Consider the following 20,660-nt stretch of genomic DNA (forward strand, 5'->3'; position numbering starts at 1 on the left):
CTGTCTGTCACACCCGATTTATTCGGAAACGGCTGGACCGATTGTCACGAAAATTGATAGGAGTATGTGATCTGCCGTTCCCTTTACATGCAGCAACTGACGCCATTTTGTGTTAAGTTTAAGGGGGGCTCCCCATACATGTGAAAGGAGGGTGCAAAATTTTTTTTCATAAAATGTGGCCATGTGGGGTATCAAATGAAAGGTCTCAATTAGTACTTTTCGAAACTGGAAACTGGAATATTTGATATTGGGTGAAACATAGGGGAGTGAGGGCTCAAAATATGACCCCCAAAAAGTGTAACAGGTCTCGTTCTCAGAACCTATCCAACCGAAAAATCTGAAAAAAATCTCAGTGGTGCATCTCTACGAAATCTAGGCCTCAAAATATATCCGGTTCCGATATCTGCACAAATAAAGTTAATAATAGTATATTTCCACATTTTAAAAATTTACTCGGCACCCCCCTTATGTTCATCCCAGAAGTACAAAATTTGGCATACGTATAATGAAGAACATAATGCACAGTCTGGTCAAGTTTGAAGAAAATCCAACTATTATTAACAAAGTTATAGGGGGTAAAACTTTACAATTTTTTGTGAATTTCGTGCACTCTACAACCTGCATGACGTCATCATCACATATCAATTTGTCAATACCACAACGAAGTAAGTTCGTATGAATTGGGTGGAAAAGAATTATTTTGTTTTAGTTCTTTAATCATTTGTATATGAATATCAATTATTCCAACGAGACATGTGTGTATGTAGGTATATAGTATATGCGTGCTAATGAACTTTGCGGGTAGAGCCTAATTCAGATAAATATAAGAAGTAAATCGGAAATATGGGTATGATCAATTTATATACGTGCCTATATGTGTACAGTATTCGAAAATAGGCAGTTTTTTTGTTTAGGGTGAGCGTAACATCTACGGCTGTAATATGTACGTATGTCTCGTAGTTTTGTAGCTGTATACGGGTAGAAAAATGTGCGTTGAAATTTCTTAGATAAGATGAACACAAAACCTTTATACCCGAAGCACGAGCTTCCGGTATTCCGACTTGTTTAGAATTTTTTTGTGACGAACTGGATAAAGGTACAAATACCAATTTTTCACCAGATATTTAGTAATATCTTCAGCATGCGTAGTAATTTTTCAAGTACGATGAAATCGTGCGTTGTTGAAATACAGAGCAACTTATACACCTATCTCCAAAAAAGGTGTCTTTCTGCTGCCACGCTAGATGGCGCTGTGATCATTTTAAAGAAAAAATGTAAATGGCATTCTAACGTGCAGACTTTGACACTGTGCGCAAACTAGGATTATTAAAAAATATTGAGAACTAAATTTTTGGTGCCTTGTTAAACTTTTTTTTTGTGAATTTTAGAGTTTTTTTCAAGGCTTCTTTAATGAATAAATAAAGGGGCGATGTCGATCAATCATCACGAATTGCTCCTATATAGCAACAAGAATCAACTTGATGTTGACGTCGAAATATTTTCATTTCCTTTTTAAGATTTTGTGTAAACACAAAACTTTATTCAAATCGGTTTACTGTCTGCCTGTCCATCACACGCATTTTTCACGGAGACGGTTATAGCGATTGACATCAGATTTGGAAGAAAGGTGGGAACTGTGAACACACGCATATAGTGAGTTACATCCTTTTACATCGAATTTAAGGCGGGTCCCCATACAGGCAGGAGGGGGTGTACAATTTTTTTAACCAAATATAGTCATGTGGGATATCAAATTAAAGATCTCGGTGGAAAAGTGTATGGTGCCTAGGTTCCAAAATACACTCCGTACCGATACCTGTTCACATAAAATTAATAATAGTACATTACTATGATATAATTTTTAGTATTTGGCAGGACAGAATGGGCATATTGGAGCGATGGGTTGAGTACTTTGATGAGCTACTGAACAACCAGAACATCGGCGAGTTGGAGGTCCTGCCAACTGAAGACGACGGACAAATACTGCCACCACAGAGTTTAGGAGAAACAGTCCGTGCAATTCATCGGCTAAAAAATCATAAGTCGCCAGGAGCCGATGGAATTACAGCCGAATTGGTTAAATATGGAGGCGACCAGTTACACCAAGTGGTTCATCAACTTGTGCTCAAGGTATGGGACAGCGAATCAATGCCTGACGATTGCCAACGAGGCATTATCTGTCTCATACATAAAAAGGGAGATATCACACAGTGCAGCAATTATAGAGGTATCACGTTGCTGAGTATCATCTATAAGATATTCTCCACTATCTTGCTAGGCTGGATAGCCCCATACGCCCAGAACATCATTGGCCCATACCAAAGAGGCTTCACTCCAGGCAAATCAGCAACAGATCAGATTTTCTCTCTGCGGCAGGCGATGGAAAAACTGTTGGAATATGGACAACAGTTGCACCATCTGTTCATCGACTTTAAAGCCGCCTATGATAGCATAGCCAGGGTAAAACTGTACACGGCCATGAGAGAATTCGGTATCCCGACGAAATTAATAAGACTGACTAGGCTGACCCTGACCAATGTGCGAGGCCAGATAAAAGCAGCAGGATCACTCTCAAGACCATTCGACATCAACAACGGTCTACGACAAGGGGATGCGCTATCATGCGTCCTCTTTAACCTGGCTCTCCAGAAAGTGATCCGTGATGCTGAGGTGAATGCAAGAGGTACGATCCTCTTTAAGTCCACCCAACTACTGGCCTATGCTGACGATATCGACATCATGGGAAGAACCACCCGAGACGTACAAACTGCCTTCATCCAGATTGAGCAGGCGGCGCGAGATCTTGGGCTGCACATCAATGAAGGCAAGACAAAATATATGGTGGCAACGTCAGCTCCGAAGACGAATCAACCAACAACATCAAACCGCAAAGATAGGAGAATACAACTTTGAGACCGTTGATAATTTCTCCTATCTAGGGTCGAAAATCACAACCGATAACAGCTACGATGATGAAATCCGCGCACGGTTGTTGTCAGCCAACAGAGCCTATTTCAGCTTACAAAGACTGTTCCGCTCGAAACGTCTCACCATAGGGTCAAAGCTCTTACTGTACAAGACTATGATCTTGCCAGTCCTCATGTATTCCTCGGAAACTTGCGTTCTTAGCAAGAAAAATTGCGAACACTTGGCCGCGTTCGAGAGAAGAATCCTCCGAAGAATTTTTGGCTCCCTACATGAGGATGGACGATTCCGTAGCCTACACAATGACGAAATCTATGAGCGATATCATGACCGTCCGGTTGTGGATAAAATCCGGCTCAATAGGTTACGGTGGGCGGGTCACTTAATCCGTATGGATGAGGATGATCCCACCCGGAAAGTCTATAAGGGCAATATCTATGGTAGAAAAAGAAGACGAGGCAGACCCTGCCTAAGATGGAGTGATGGCGTAGGTTAGGACGCCAGACAGCTTTTAGGGATATCGAATTGGTGGACCTCGGCGCAAAACCGGGATGTCTGGAGTTCCTTATTAAGGCAGGCCTAGACCGGATACCGGTTGTTGCGCCGTTGATGATGATGATGATGATTTGGCAGGAAAACCCCCTTAAGTTCATCCTAGCATTACGAAATTTTGCAGCGATGTAGGCTGCATCATAGAGCATGATCCTACCAAATTTGGTGAAAATCGCCCTATTACTAACAAAGTTATAATAGGCACCTGTCGCTTCTGTGCAAATTCAAGGCTTTGAATGTCAATATCACTGGTCAATGATCACTGGATATTTTCACATAATATGTGCATATATTACGTGGCACATACTAATGGGTCAAGTGCACACTCAAAATACACAAAACCCTTCATACCTGAAGTGTCTAGTTTCCGGTTTCCCGACTTGTTTCAAACGAAATAGTGAAAGTAAAAGATTAGGAAGAATGCCCTGATTCGCTATCCTGAGAACATAGTCTCTTTCTTTAAATCTACCGCTTTTTGGTAATTAAAGTAATGAAAGTTTTTGAAATGTGATGATATTGCCTACTGAACGCCTGCGTGTCTTCCAGTCAAAGCAGCAAGGATAACATCGACGATGACAAGGGAAAACCAAATTAATGGCAGATTGGAGACTACGTTTTAACTCAAAGACTTTCTTAAGCTTTTGGAATGCAAACGTTGTTCAAATTCGGAATGACTACTCATTCTTGTCTATTGGATGAACTTCACTTTTTAGCGCAAAAAAATGAATGCATTGTCTTAGAAATACATGGGACAGAACAAACCAGAGGATGTAGACTTCTCGGGAAGTAATGGATTCAGTTGAAGCATCCCGGCAGGAACCTTTAACAAAGATGCATAGGCGTAATAACGGTAGTAGCAGGACATAATTCCCATCATACATATGATTACAAGATATAGGTACTTTTTTCTGAACTAGACATTTTCCAATCGCAAAGATTAATTTACTTTTGTAATTATGTCCCAGCAAATAAACAGATTCTGATCTCCTTTTTGTCAATGATTTTCGCTTATTTTCCCGAATACGTTTTCCAGCAGCCTCTTGCTGCCTCCTTCAGTACAATAATCCCAGAAAAATCCTTAATAATATACTAACTATTTTATTCTAATTATCTTAATGCTTAAAGATAATTTAATATAACTTTTTGAGACCTCCTGAAACAGGCTCCCGCTAAGTCGATGGTATCGATGTATGAGCTCATGAGGTTATATATTGACGAGCTTCATTTGACCCATAAGCTTGCCGAAGTGACATTCTCTTATATGTTCGCGTGCAGGATAATAGCTTATTATTTGTTAGCATTACGCAATACTTTTTAAAGAATTCACACAGAATTAAAGCAGGGAGTTAAGCATAGTATTACTAGGCAATATCCTTGATCGAAGAGATCAACATCCGGGGGGGAATTTTTTTGAGATGTTTTGAATGGGAATTTATTAAAATAAAGAAGAGGGCCGCATAGTTTTCTCTCAGGGCCCTGATGTTCTCTATATGACTCTGTGCTGTGCATATTCCCGATTATCGTGGCAAATTTGAACCAGCTTTTCGGGGAATTACAAATGACGTCACGTGATTTATTTTATGTTTGTAGAGTTTTGTATAAAACAAAACCATATTTTATGATGTGATGGCCTGCATTCACCGAAACCGCTAATGTCTTCAGGATTTTATAGCAATTTTGATCCATTTCAGGAAGCGTCCACATGCAGCGTAACGTAGTGTTTCCTGTTCAATCCTTAGTGGAGTATAGGGCATCTACATACACTATGCTATGCTATGCAAATGATAAGCTGAAGGCAGCGAAACAAATATAGAAATGCATGACGAGCAACGGGGGTTGAGAGGCTGAATTTCTACCACCTCAACCATCACGCGGATAGCGCGGATTACAGTTTCAATTTTCGGTTATTTTGCCACTTAGCAAAATGTAATAGTACCAAACCGTTTCGATTATTGTTAAAAGATAACAAAAAACTCCTATTGAGCTAGAAAAGTACTGAAAAATGAGAAAAAATAATGTAGTAGTGATGAAATTTAAAGGGAACTAAGTTTGTTAACTTTAGTAACAGAAAGACAACACTGGCCGTGGTGAAGAGCACCGTACTGAAAAATTAGATGTGCATCCTACCTTTATTAACAAAATTACAGTAGATAAAAGTTTTCTGTTTCGCGTAAGTTGACTGCAACATAAGGCACCATATATTATATGAAAATCTAGGCAAACTCAATCCACATACACTACCAGCAATATACAAATGAAGCCGTCGTGCACCGAAATATTGGGTTGGGGAAAAAGAAATGTCGTATTTTGCCAATAGATGGCGACACTTAAATATATCTTGCACTTATCGCATCGGGTCACACTATACAGCGATTTGAAGACGACAATCTGCACTATGTAATGTAAATGTCTCTTTGACAGTATTGTGATCGTACGTTTCAGGCTCAAGTTGTAGCGCGTCAAAAATGGAGTCCACCAACCAATAAATAAAATATTTTACGTTTTTACTACCTGAGAGGTAAAAATTCAACGGAGGCGGCCGAAAAAAATTGTGAAGTTTATGGGCCCGATACTGTAACGATTCGCACAGCACACCGTTGGTTCGATCGATTTCATTCTGGTGTAGTGGATGTCGAAGATACACCCCGTACTGGTAGGCCAATCATCGTAGAAACCGATAAATTCGTCGCAATCATCCAAGTAGACCGGCATGTGAGCATTCGCTCGATTGGCCAGGAACTGGGTATAGACTATAAAACCGTTCGGAACCATTTGTAGAAGATTGGATTCCAAAAAAAGCTGGATGTTTGGGGGCCACACGAGTTGACGCAAAAAAATCTCTTGGATCGAATCAACGCCTTCGATGCCCAGCTGAAGCGGAACGAATTCGACCCATTTTTGAAGCGGATAGTGGCTGGTGATGAAAAGTGGATCACGTACTACAACCTCAAGCAAAAAAAATCGTGGTCGAAGCGCGGTGAGCCGGCCCAAGCTATTGTCAAGCCCGAATTGACGGCCAGGAAGGTTTTGCTTTGTTTTTGGTGGGATTGGAAGGGAATCATTCACTATGAGCTGCTCAACTATGGCCAGACACTCAATTCGGTCCTTTACTGTGAGCAACTCGACCGTTTCAAACAAGCGATTGACCAGAAGCGGCCAGAATTGGTCAATAGGAATGGTGTTGTGTTCCACCAAGACAACGTTCGGCCTCACACATCTTTGATGACTCGCCATAAGCTCGGGGGGCTCGGATGGGATGTCCTATCAGACCCACCGTATAGTCCGGACCTGGCACCAAGTGCAGCTACTAAGTTCGCCTCAAAAGAGGCTTGCGAAAACTGGCTATCTGAGTTTTTTGTAGATAAGGAGGGGAGGAGGGGGGTTTATAAGGGAGGGATAATGAAATTGCCTTCTAAATAGCAACATGTTTGTGAACAAAACGGCGCATATTTGAGTTAAATCGGAAGTATGTTAAATAAAGCCTCAAATTTGAGCACAAATACTACATTACTTTTTCCCCAACCCAATATTTTTCGATAGTAAATTCAAAAAAAAAACCTTCAAGCACTCAGCTTCCGGTTCCTCTCTTGTTGAACTTGTGGTTTGACATTACACTCAAAGTGCGATATAGACAGTTTTCTCTTGCTCCACTGGTAATTGGTTTATTCTCATTCATCCATTCGTGCCATTTCGATATTTTTTATTCGACATAATTCCTAGTAACCATATTCTCACAGGAACCAACACTAGACATAACAATTTTCTTAAGGCATGGACTAATCGGGAACGTCATTATGTACTGGGAGAATTACGATTAGAATTTACGCCGATATCCTTGAGCAGAACCGTTATAGAAAAAAATACAATATAGAGCATAACATATGCATACGTACCTCAAATTACGATTTGTTGATATAGGTTATAAATTTTTCCGTCCAACCCTGAAAGAAAACAAAAAAGGAATTGAAATATGATACTTATGATTAGTAATTATAATAATAATCGTTGGCGCAACAATCCATTTTGGATCAGGGCCTTGAAGTGTGTTAAAGCACTTCATTCAAGACCATAACGGTACACTACAGGATTACAGTGCCCTGTAGGAGGCAATGTGGTCAGCATCGCGTTCGCCCGAGATTGTTATCCTGATTTGACTCAGGTGCTCATTCATAGCTGAGTCGACTGGTATCCGACGTTAAATTACGATACAAATCTCACTGCCACCAGTGAGATTCGATCCGCAACCTTCCGTACGACAGCCTTGTGCACTAACCACGCAGCTATCCGAACACAATTAATAATTCGATTTCTCTAATTTTAGTTGAGGAATAAACTAAACTTCATTCAAATAGATACTTATTATGTCGTAGGAGTATAGATGTAACAACTTATGAAAAATTGATTTTGCCAATCTTGTGCTACGGCAACGTGACCCTAGCCATGAATCAGGCGGCAAATGCATTCGAATGTCTTCATGCGAATTTTAGCCCAATGAGACTGAATGACCAATGATGAACCAGATACCACAGGCAATTGTACGAGGTTCCAGACGTGATCACAAACTCTGGCGCTACAGAAAAAGGACTAAGTCTTGCGATTAGCAACTTTCTTAGCAAAGTATTTGCGTACTTTTTTTCGAACATACTACAAGTTACAATCGGGCCTGAAGTCCAACCTTATAGTCAACCCTGTTTGAACAAGTATTTCGCGCGGGGTCCGTTACAAATCCGAGTTAAATGTAAATAAATATTATTTAGTCGATTGTGAATACAACTAGTTTTCGTTAAAAATCAATTCCCTGCAATCCATTGATTATTGAAAACTAAATAGGAACAAAAAACGATATAAAAAGGAGACTGTGTGGGGACCCTACACTCCACAAGGAATGAACAAGAAACATAAATATATATATAAAAGATTGGTCAAAAGGAAGAAGAAAGAAAACGAAAACAGAAGGGGAAAATTACTTTCAAATATTCGAAACATTTCACCGTCGATTAGTGAAATCTACCCAGTTCTACTGACCCAAATAAAATAATAACCATTATATAAAAAATTCTTCATTTCAATTACCAAATATTATCACTAAAAGAGAACAAGACGCTTTAAATTAATGTAATGAGGCGTATAATTAGAGGTCACTAATTACGGACATTCAGTTGACCCGAAGTCAACAAAGTAATAAAATATTGATAACAAACTTGATGAATTTGATTATATATGGAAACCAGTAGGCAATGCTATTAACCATTGTCGTCTCTCTTGCCTATTGTTTACGTTTTAGAAACGCTCAAGATTTATTTAATTGTCATTACGACAATCTACCTTTCGTAACTTGGCATCGGTCATTTTACGTTTTAATTTGTTTTGCGGAAAGTATGTAGGGAAAATCTAACCGCTGCAATCAAGCACCTTGTTGAATACTCATTAAAGTAATTGAAATCGATTAGATTATATGAGTTATAGTGGTTGATTGCGCGACATGCTGGCTTCTGCACCTATAGTTATAAAACTGGTTGCATATATAAATTAGATCGCCCATATAAACAGTTTAGTAAACTAAACATTCATGATATTTCTAACTGAAGACGGACTGATTTGTAATAATATCGAAGGCAGACTAACATGAACTATGTAAGACGGTTTTGTTTTCCAACTTCTTTACATTCCATTCAAGATCATCTTCCCGAAACACTCTCCATTTCAAATATTCCATTCTTAATTGACGTCGCTACAGACGTAGAAATTTTAATGAGCGCTCCACGCTTTTTCTGGCAATAATAAGTAATATAAGTTGCCAAATAAGTCGGTGATATGAACAGTCTGCTCATTGGTCAAAACATTAACCTTTCGTAGATATATTTTACAATTGAGCTACGTATATGCTTACAGTTTGATGCCGTCATATTGTTAGGTTGGAAAAATAATAAACAAGAATAATTCAATCTGTTTCTAAATAAGCTGGGAGAAGACAGAGGGATGGAATATATCAAAAATATAGCCAGTAGAAGGCACGCATTTTTCCATGATTAGCTTAGTTTTGAAAACGCTGATTGTATTTAAACTTATTCATCAAACTGTTAGTAATAAATATATAATAACCGATTTATTCTATCATAAAAATGTCAATGATATTGAATAATTGCACGATAAATTACCAATTACGGAGATTGATATTTAAGACAAATGATAAGGATCACGTATAAACTCAAATTTGATATAATTCGCACGCGATATATTTATAATTTTTCAAATCTATATGACCAGAAGCTAAATGTTTAGATATGACGGAAAAATTTAGCAAACATACATTTTTTCATTGGATCTAATTAATTTTAGCGAAGGACCGCTTCAAGACTCAGTGCTAATTTGAGAAGATAAATATATTAAAACTGAACTTTATTTTTATCAATCGCGATAATTAACAGCAAACAGTGTAGAATTTAATTAAAGTAAAGATTTTTCAACTTTTAACCAGAGCATCAATAGGTAAAATTAAGTCTGCCAGTTCAGACGAATTCAGACCATTACTCTGTTTCTGTGGCGCGTCGATATTGCTTGGCGTTATTCTATGTGCTGCACTGTACTCTTGCAGTTTTGATATTACTTTGCAATGTGTAATTTGACATCATTTAAGTATTTTAGTTTCAATTTAAAATCGTATATTGCATATATTTTTAACTTTTACTTTCAATAATAATAATAAAACAAGTCGGGAAACCGGAAGCTGGACGCTTTAGGTACGAAAGGTTTTGTGTGTTTCTTAGTACGTACGCACGTAATATATACATATGTCCACTTTCGGGTGATATTGACATTGATAGTCTTCAATTTTCAAAGAAGCAACACGACGTATTATAAATTTGTTAATAATAGTGCGAATTCCATCAAACTTGGTATGATCATGCTCTACATTATAGCCTACATCACTGCAGAATTTCGTGCCGCTAGGATGAATTTAAGGGGGGTTTCCAGCCAATTACAAAAAATTATAGTAATATACTATTATTAACTTTCTTTGAACAGATATCGGTATGAAAGGTATTTCGGAGCCAAGGCACCATATAGTGGCAGCCTTCTGATTTGTTTCAGATTTTTCGGTTTGGTAGTTTCTGAGAATGGCCCCCTTAAAGAAATTATCACTTTCAACCCCCCGCACTCCCCACGTTTCCAAGAAATGCCAAAACTAAGACCGGTTTCGAAAAGTACTAATCGAGACCTTTAATTTGATACCCCACATGACCATATTTGATGAAAAACAATTTTACACCCTCCTTTTGCATTCAACGTAAAAGGATGTAACTCACTGTATGTGTGAACATTCACAGTTCCCACCTTTCTACCAAATTTGATGTCAATCGCTATAACCGTCTCCGAGAAAAATGCGTGTGACGGACAGACAGACAGACGATAAACCGATTTTAATAAGGTTTTGTGTTTACACAAAACCTTAAAAACACGCATAAAATTGGATATATAAAGAAAATATTAGAAAATTAGAAATAATTCAAGCCCATTTTCCCGGATTTAGATTATTTCAAAAATGGAAAAAAGTGTATTTGTTCTGCGTCAAATTAAGTCAAATGAACAGCACTGGATATAATTTTAAATAAAAATAGTGACAGTAAATTCCTTTCCTCGGCTACCTTATTTATTACCTTTTGAAGTTCATTCGCAAATTACAGAAAAGTCCGTTCAAAAGCGCTACGAGATCGGAGGAAGATGTTTACTTTAGAGCAGAAAATTTTGGGTAACGAAGTCTCATATTCGCCCGTTGAAAACAGACTGCTTTTTGAAAATGCGTGCTATAAAAATCTTAGGCTTTTTGTATTTATTTCGGTGGTCTGATATACATGAGCATGAATAACAGCAAGAATGAAAATCTTTTCTCTTTACTTGAACCTTAGTACGCCCATATAAAAGTACCGTTTAGTATTTTTTGTCATCTTTTTGAATACTATAAATTTTCCGCTTCCAACAACACTGATGCACAAAGTTCTAATTTATGGAAAATACCTATGGAATGTATCACCAGAAGAAACGTAAAATACTTGGAACAACAGTTATTTAAACCAACATTAATGACAACATCCTGCAAAAGAGGAAAACGGATTGGTGGAAATTTTAGTCGAAGTTTCTAGGGCTTATAGAATCGCCATCTTGGGAAATCAATAATAAAAGGTTTTTATTGTTAATTTTTTAGAGTTTTTCCTCTTTATGACGCATTGTTTCGAACGTTTTATTTGTTGTTTCGCAAAAATCATCCACTTTATAGTGAAAACTTAAAATTTTCAGTTTAACTACAACTGCATATGTAACTTCAATTAACTTGGAAACCTAACTCATGTTTTATAAAAGAACAGCAGTAAAAAACAGATTTAGTTGTCTGCAAAATTAAACAACACATATTTTTAACAACTGTTTTATTTTATTTTTATTACTATTGCGATTTACTTTTATTACTACTATTTTTTATTTTTATTATTCTGCATTTGAAAATGTTTGGTTTTAGTATTTTAACTATCAATAGACATGACATTCTGATCGCGTGATAACAATAAAAAATTTAAATAAATAAAGGTTCGTTTACTATATTTGTCCTCCTAAAATGGTGACGTGATAACTTGATACTAATACAATAAAATCAGCGAAAGTTTAGTAGATGATACCCAAAAACAAGAGAGTCCAAGGCATGTTTTTCCGTTATAAATAAATAAACAAATCGGAAATCAGCAGCAGGACACTGCAGGTTGAAACTGTTTCACTAATATCTTTTGTAAGAAATTTTAAGTACACTATCCAATGCTCCAACCAATATCAAAAATGTTGCTGGTTTCGAAAAACACCAATTAGAACCTACCATTTGATACTCTAAGAGGCATAATATCATCATCATCATCAACGGCGCAACAACCGGTATCCGGTCTAGGCCTGCCTTAATAAGGAACTCCAGACGTCCCGGTTTTGCGCCGAGGTCCACCAATTCGATATCCCTAATAGCTGTCTGGCGTCCTGGCCCACGCCATCGGTCCATCTTAGGCAGGGTCTGCCTCGTCTTCTTTTTCTACCATAGATATTGCCCTTATAGACTTTCCGGGTGGGATCATCTTCATCCATACGGATTAAGTGACCCGCCCACCGTAACCTATTGAGCCGGATTTTATCCACAACCGGACGGTCATGATATCGCTCATAGATTTCGTCATTGTGTAGGCTACGGAATCGTCCATCCTCATGTAGGGGGCCAAAAATTCTTCGGAGGATTCTTCTCTCGAACGCGGCCAAGAGTTCGCAATTTTTCTTGCTAAGAACGCAAGTTTCCGAGGAATACATGAGGACTGGCAAGATCATAGTCTTGTACAGTAAGAGCTTTGACCCTATGGTGCGACGTTATACAATAATATACAAAAAAATATCCCATTTTTAAAATATGGGGATCATTCCCCCTTTTAGACTCAGCCCACCTATTTAACTTGTTAAATGCAATTTATTTCCTAGAAATCATTACATACAGTGAGCGCAATTTCTATATACGCAGTCACATTTTTTCTCTTTTTCTTAGAAAATGCATAGAATGCGAGGATTGTGTGAAACAATTGAAGGGAATATAAGTTCCTTGTTCGTTTTGAGAATGAAGGGGGTCCTAAGTCCGCATCAACTTGATGCAAGACCGGACCAATTGGGGAGCAACTTACTCCCTCTTTTCTGGTCCACGGACCCCTTGCTTAGGGCTAAGGCGGATTTGCGCTCAATATAATTCGTAGGCATGTCGTGTTCTACGAATTATATAAAGGAGCATTCAACATCTGCGAGCCGCTACGGTCACGATGCTCCCAGGGCAGAGGTGAGGCAGCGTCTGATGATTTGCCTCTGCCCTGGTAAGAAACCGTAAAGCCGTCGTCGCTTGGCTTTTTTTAATAAGTTCCTTGGTTTCCTAAGAATTCGTCATGACAGCGACATTTAGATCAGCTGAAAAATGTTTTATGATATTTTGTTTCTGGTCGAAAGCAATCATTTGCAAGTGCGCAATTTCTATAAACGCAGGTAACTAAAACGTCTATTAAATTAATTTTCAAAAGTTTTTTTGTAATTGAAAGATCTGACGTGAAATTTTGTAGTGTTCTAAGTAAAATAGTGCTCAACTTTAACTTTTTTAGCTTAGATTATAGCGATGCTTCGTAGAAAAGTGTTAACCGAAGAAGAAAAAGGCCAACTTGCCAGAATGGAAGATTCGGGCTGCATAAGGAGAGCTGTTGAGGGAAATTGGTAGATCCGACGGAGTTTTGCGGAATTTCTTTAGATCAAAGGGAAAATACGGTACAAAAAAGCATCCGCATGGAAATAAAAAAAATTGGGAAAAGAGAAATCGCCCTGACTAAGGAGGAAGCTACTAGAAATAAACGTTGGTGGATGAAATGGGAAGAAGAACGGAAGGCAGTAATTTTTTTGGATGGGAAGAAATTCAACCTTTACGGCCCAGCTGAATTTAGCGCATTTTGGCATGATCTAAACAAAAATGAAGCGCCTCGAATGAGTCGCAAAATTGGAGGTGGCAGTGTTATGGTTTGGGGGGCATTTTCTTTTCCCGGTAACCTTCGAAAGGGAATCGTACCAACCAAAATGAACTCAGTAATTTTTACTGAGCTCCTGGAAGCCACTTTGATGCCGCATTTAGATAAGAATAATAACATTGACTGGAATTTCCAATATTACAACGCCGCAGTACACGGTTCTGCATACATGAAATCATTTTTAAATGATAAACAAATGAAAATTTTGCAGCGATCACATCGACATCCTGATGTTAACCCCATAGAGAATATATGGGGGATACTTGCAAGGAGAGTCTATGCGAATGAACGCCAATTTGGCTCCGTACTTTAATGCTGTAATTTAATGTAATTTTAGAATGCTGGGACCAAATCGTAGAAAATACTTTAAAAATTTAATAGCCTCAACGCCAAATCGAATTTTTTGCAGTCATAAGGTCCAATGGAGGCAAAACAAAATATTAGTAACTAGTCAATATGCGTTTATTTATTTCAATAGGCTTAAAAGTGCAAGTGCGTATATAGAAATTGTGCAATAAAAATGTAATTTTTTGTTAATTTAAAAAAAAAGGAAATGTATTTTGTTAATTTTTTTTGTTATTCTAAACTTAAATAAAGATACATTTACCATCATATAAACTTTATATTACTCAAAGCTTCTATATAGTCACAACGAGCAATATATGGGATGCGTATATAGAAATTGCGCGCACTGTAGATTAAAGAAGTTACCCTAGGCTTTTTGATATTGATATCCAAAAAGAAAAACAAAATGGATAAAAGTCAAGCTAAAATTATTGCTTGAACAGAAAATTTACAGACCGTTCAACAACGTATGGCCAAATCTTATGCATATGCAATCAAAAATTTAAACGAATATCGTGCGAATGATACTTCAACTGTTTTCTTTGCATTTTTTATATGTTACATTACATTTTCTTTTTAACCGGATGCCTAATATCTCAAGAATATTGTGTCAAAATTTCAAGTCGATTGGAGTAAAATTGCCGAAGTTATGAGTATTTGAACATGCATTATTCTAGAACTTTAAATCTTTGTTTGAAACTTATTATTTCCGTCCGAAGTCCATATACACCATAACTCAAAATCTACTGTACCAATCGTTCTGAAATTTTGCACAGTATTTCTTCACATAATTGACTAGGTATCGTTGCGAGCTTTTTTTGTTTATAATTATTAATTTCAACGTTTTTTTTAAATTAGTCGATTCGTGCAAATCCGAGCGAAAAACGGGTTTTGGCTTTAACGTAGAATTGAAAAATCGACAGAAAAAAATCCTTTGAGGATTACCCCGAGAATCATCTCAATTAACGAATGCATTTTGATTTTTCTTTTTCAGATGATTATATTGCGAGATGTCGTGTAGACCGCAAAACAACTATTTCCCGAAGTGCCACCAGAGATTCACTGTCACTAGTTCAAATTCCAATTTTTTCCAGTAGAAATTACGGAAAATATTCAAATATTTCATTATTATATGGAAATTAAATAAATACCCGGAGAAATCTTAAACACATGCCACTTTTTCACCGAATTAACCCCCTACCCAGGGACTTAATCTTTCCTCCACCCTATACACACACTCCCACACGCAAGTTAATTCAACCTTTTCTTGTTTCATATTAAGCCAATCCATTACCACCAATCGATAATAGCAACGGCATACGCTCAACCCTGAATATTAGGAATAGTCTTAATAACCTAACCCGGCATCTATCATTTCTAGATATATTACAAATCAAAAAAAGAAGTCTCCAAAAATACATCACAGTAGAAACTATACGATAAAAAATTTTAGCAAAATATTTTCCGAATATTTACTCCTTGTTATGTTGGATTACTCCGTTAGGACGACTCCTTTCGCCGTGCCCATACACCCTCGGAACTACTGGAACTACTTTCAATCGTAGCTTTCCACAAATGATTAGCTAAAATATGTTTTAATATCATGATCAGAACATCAGTCGAAAAGTCGACATCGAACACTTTTTTAATCAGCAGGGAATACTCATGTTACTTTTTACTCAACACGGTACCGTGTTGTCTGCATTAGATTGGTTTCTATGTAGGTATGGCTTTGTCAACGATTGAAGAGTCTACTTATGGATACGAATAAAGCTAGTTTTTTTATGAAAAAATCACGCCATATGTACACATATACATATAGTCAAAACAGCTCACAAATAAATGACTATATGGATCATTAAGCTGATAATAAATTTATTGAGGCAAAAGTTCTTCCCACCGAAATATTTTATAATGAAATTCAACATATGAAACTCAAACAGGATCTGAAAACAAGACCTTATGTATTGTAAACGAATATACATAAACACATTTGTATATCTGCTGAACTTTGTATTTGTTCCTGAACACTCCCATCACTTTCAAATTTCTGCTTCATCATGCCGCCTATGCAAAATATTCTACTCGACCTTTGGACCAAAATCATTTTCACATATTTGGCACTCGATTATCGCCTCTTTATATTGTATATTGTGGTTCTTAGGCTCAATGGCATATCCATCCATCCAATGGATTTTCAATATTCACTTGCATCGAATCATTCCAAATTTTCATAATTTAGATACATACATAAATATTTACCCAAATAAATACTTCATTGTCTTAACATCGAAGGTATCTAATTTTTGCAAACTTATGGCACGACTCAAAAGTTTAAATGTTCAGAAAAACATAAAATCTGTGCAAGAAAAGAAAGTTGTATACAAAATTAATTTGGTGAAAAATTGAAAGTAGAATCGCGTTTCCGACTATACTTTTTTCTGTTGGTGGAATCTTTTCATTTATCTGATGCTGCGATGGAGCAGGGCCAATGCATAGTCAATGAAAAATTGTATAATCACGTATTTGATGACGAGCATTTAAATGGAATACAGTTGTCTACTATTTGACTGGCGATGGTGCACCAGCAAACAAAAGTGATTGACATTTATATTTTTTTCGTCAATTTGCACGCTTTGTCGTTGACAATTTACTCATATATTTATATGCCTCCAATAAGATTTTTTCAAAAATTCCATTTAAAAATGTAGTAATTCATCATGTTTTTCGTACCTTCAACGCAAATCGCAAGAGAATTCGTTCGTTTTTGGGTCAGTAAACACATGTTATCGCATTTTCATGAACAGACTGAGGTATGCAGTATTTATTTAATAATTTGAAGTAGGTTTGGACAGTCTACTGCCACAATATTTTCAATCGGTTTCATTTACAAATTGAGTAATTTTTACTTGTAAATTGGCTCTCATAAAATTTATTTTTTCTAGACACTGAATAACATCTGCCACATTTATAAATTGCTCCAAACTCTTTAGTTATCTGTGGAAATTGACTATTGATATTAAAATCATTTATTAACTGGCCGACGGAACTTCGGGAAAAATTAGGAGAATTTTTCACGATTCCCTATAGACCCCATCTTCCGGGACATTCCTTATTGTGGAGCGAAATTGTCAGAACAGAACCATCAACGACCTTTACCCGGGCCAAGCTGACGACCGAGAGAATTAGCAAACCCGTCTAGACAAGGCACATCCCGCTATCAAATGGCACAATCTCTAGGAAAAAAGGTTGATACAAAATTTATTGAATATAAAATATCTGATAATTATGATACAACAGTCAACTTTAACTTTTAGACGTGGGGATAGGTAATTGGACAGTCGTATAATCTGTTACATAAAAAATTGAAAATTTTATATGCAAAATCTACTCATACGGGAAAAATTGTCGTGAATGTGTTGGAAACCCTCGCTACTCAGAAGTGTCCAATGGTTGACTTCCACAAGTATCAATTGAATATTGCCGCGAAAGGGTCTTTTGATGCCAAAAACCTATTCTCCAACATTAATTTATTCACTGTGGATTTATCTCTATTTTATAAATTCAAATAATCAACTTAATAGTTGAATTTCCGTCTGGGTTTTTAGTTTTATGCCCTAATAGCTTTAATGAATGCTATCAAATCCTTATAGTGTGCCGCTATTAGTAAGAGAACTTTTAATGAGTGGTTCAGAAACGGCGATTTTGAAGTCGAAGGCCGACATAATGATGAAAAAGAGAATATTTGTGAAGAGGCGGAATTGGCGGCGTTGTTTGAATGGGTCGAAAGAAGAAAAAATTGACAATGACTCAGGAAGCCATTCCGAAAGGACTCAAAATAATGATTCAGATAAAAGAAAATTGTGTGCCATACAAGTTGAAAGTGATCGAATGAAAAATTATTTGGCAAGCCGGCCAGGTACGTTTGTGTAGGATGTGAGCGAGGATTTTATATTTGTTTAGGCTGTGAGCGAGAATTTTATGGGCATTTTCATCGCTAATGAACATACATGCAAAAGGAGGGTGTACATTTTTTTTCACCAAATATAGTCAAATATAGTGTGGTATCAAATGAAAAGTTTCGAAGACAGTCTTATTTTTAATGTTTGTTGGAAAGGTGGGGAGTGGGGGGGTTGAAAGTGGTCATTTCTTTCACAGACCCATTCTTCCATTCTCTCTCTCAATTACCCAACGGGAAAATCAAGAGGCTACCACTATATGGTGCCTAGTCTTCGAAATACCCTCACTATCGATATCTGTTCAAATAGAGTTAATAATAGTAAGTATATTATTAAAAATTTTAGTGATTGGCAGCAAATCCCAGCAGAGCAACAGAGCCCCCGGCTCTGAAGATCCGAGCCGGCTAGACTCTGCCTCCCTGCTCGCATAACAGCAGTCACGGTCTTAGGAATTTGTGGGATCAAAACGGTGCACCACAGCGCTAATTGGGCTCCTCGGAGCGGCCACTGATACCTACCTACCCCAAGTCGGAGGAGTTTCCAGCGCTTCTACTTCTCGCCGAGCAGAGTATAATATACGAGTAGAACTCTGTGGCACACGAATCAGTGCATTTTTCGAAACCAACAAGACGTATGGAGGTTGGATCGAGAGGTGAAAAAAAGCAACTCATGACCGGCTCGGTAATTGTAATACAATGACAGTATAACATAATTAATAAATATATGTATAGTGAGCATTAAGGAATCCTTCAAGTTGATGATTTCAAACGTCCACTCTTGTTCGAATTCCTACGATGTTTGCAATTAATTCTGAAACCGATTTGCCAGTGAAAAATTAGAGTGTGATTGTTATCCCTTCGCTGGCAGATGAAGTCGAAATATTGCAGTAAAGGAAGATCGAACTGAAAAACGATCAAAGACGAATATGACTAGTTTGTCTGGTCTTCTATCAGTTGACAAGACTAATCATTCTGCGTATATTATAGATGCTGTTATTTCTCACAGGAATAAGCGGTAAAAAAGATGAACAATAGTTCACGAAATCTGGAACCTCAAGGAGGTTGTTGCAGTTCCTATAATATTTTAAGCTATAAGCTTAGTGTTGAAATGTTTTATCATTTCTCTAAATGTCCTCATGCTCTCATAATGCCTGTTTCAAATCATATAGAAATACTATATATCATTTTGCGCAGGTATTAGATGCTGCTAAGGCTTCCCGGTGAGTCCTCTCAATAAACAAACCTACTATTAATTACAACAGGAAAGATCTTTGTTGAGTAGAATAATTTGAAACTAATTGCTTAGAACATGCTGATCATCTCCAAACGTAGAAAATACTCAAATTGTACGTGAATTCACCAAAAATAAGCCATCTTCGCCGCGTTACATGATAAACGCATTTTGGCCAAATATTGATGCACGATTTATACCATACTAAAATTACCCTTGAATTCAATATTGCAAAGACTTGATAACAAGAAGAAGAATGGGCGAACTTTGGAAAACTCGCACTTAAAGAAATCAAAAGTAAAAAAATTTCTGTTTACTATTTAAAAATGTTTATGTGCAACCAATTTGCTCCAATCCGTATAGGGAGGGGGATTCGTTGAGTTCCCTTTGCTTTTGTATGCCACTGAACCCCATGGCTACTGAATGATGTTAGTGGGCATGGTTTTGCAATAAAGTATGGCCTACGTGCTAAGTGCGAACTGACACACTTGATGTACTTAGATGACATTAAGCTGTATGTTGGGACTAACGACCATCTTATAAGTTTGTTGCGAATAATAGACATGTTCAGCCGTGATATTCGGATGGAGTTTGGATTAGACAAGTGTCGAATCCAAACCATCCGCAAAGGTCATCACGAGCCGCATGCCGGACATAGCATTGGTGACCTCCACATCGAAGCTATGACCGAGACAGACTTCTACAAGTACCTAGGAATTTTGAAAGGAACCCATGCTCGAGTTGGTGATCTGAAGGATGCTCTGCTGTCCGAATTTCTGCGACGTGTAAAGCTAGTGCTGAAATTTGATCTCTCGGGGAAGAATAAAATAAGTTCGTTGAATGTATTCGCGACCCCTTCACTGGCTTATGCATTCGGAATATTGCCATGGACGAAGGCCGATCTGCAAAACGTCCAGCAGCGAATACGGACAACTATGTCCAAATTCCGAATGCATCATCCAAAGTCTGCCGTAGAGCGGATAAACCTGCCTCGTGACATCGGCGGTAGGGGCGTGGTTGACGTGGCGACACAATATCATCGCCAAGTCGACTCACTGCACACTTATTTTTATAGCAA

General features: G+C 37.5%; 1 protein-coding gene across 1 annotated transcript in view; it reads right to left on the minus strand.

Moving 5' to 3' along the window:
- Positions 1-20,660, minus strand: part of LOC119652966 (elongation of very long chain fatty acids protein) — an 83,287-nt gene that overhangs the window by 32,278 nt on the left and 30,349 nt on the right. The window contains exon 2 of the mRNA XM_038057364.1: positions 7,371-7,418. The gene's annotated coding sequence lies outside the window, so the exon portion shown is untranslated. The remainder of the gene's footprint in view (positions 1-7,370; positions 7,419-20,660) is intronic.

This window comes from Hermetia illucens, chromosome 3 (genome assembly GCF_905115235.1).
Source record: "Hermetia illucens chromosome 3, iHerIll2.2.curated.20191125, whole genome shotgun sequence".
Lineage (NCBI taxonomy): Eukaryota > Metazoa > Arthropoda > Insecta > Diptera > Stratiomyidae > Hermetia > Hermetia illucens.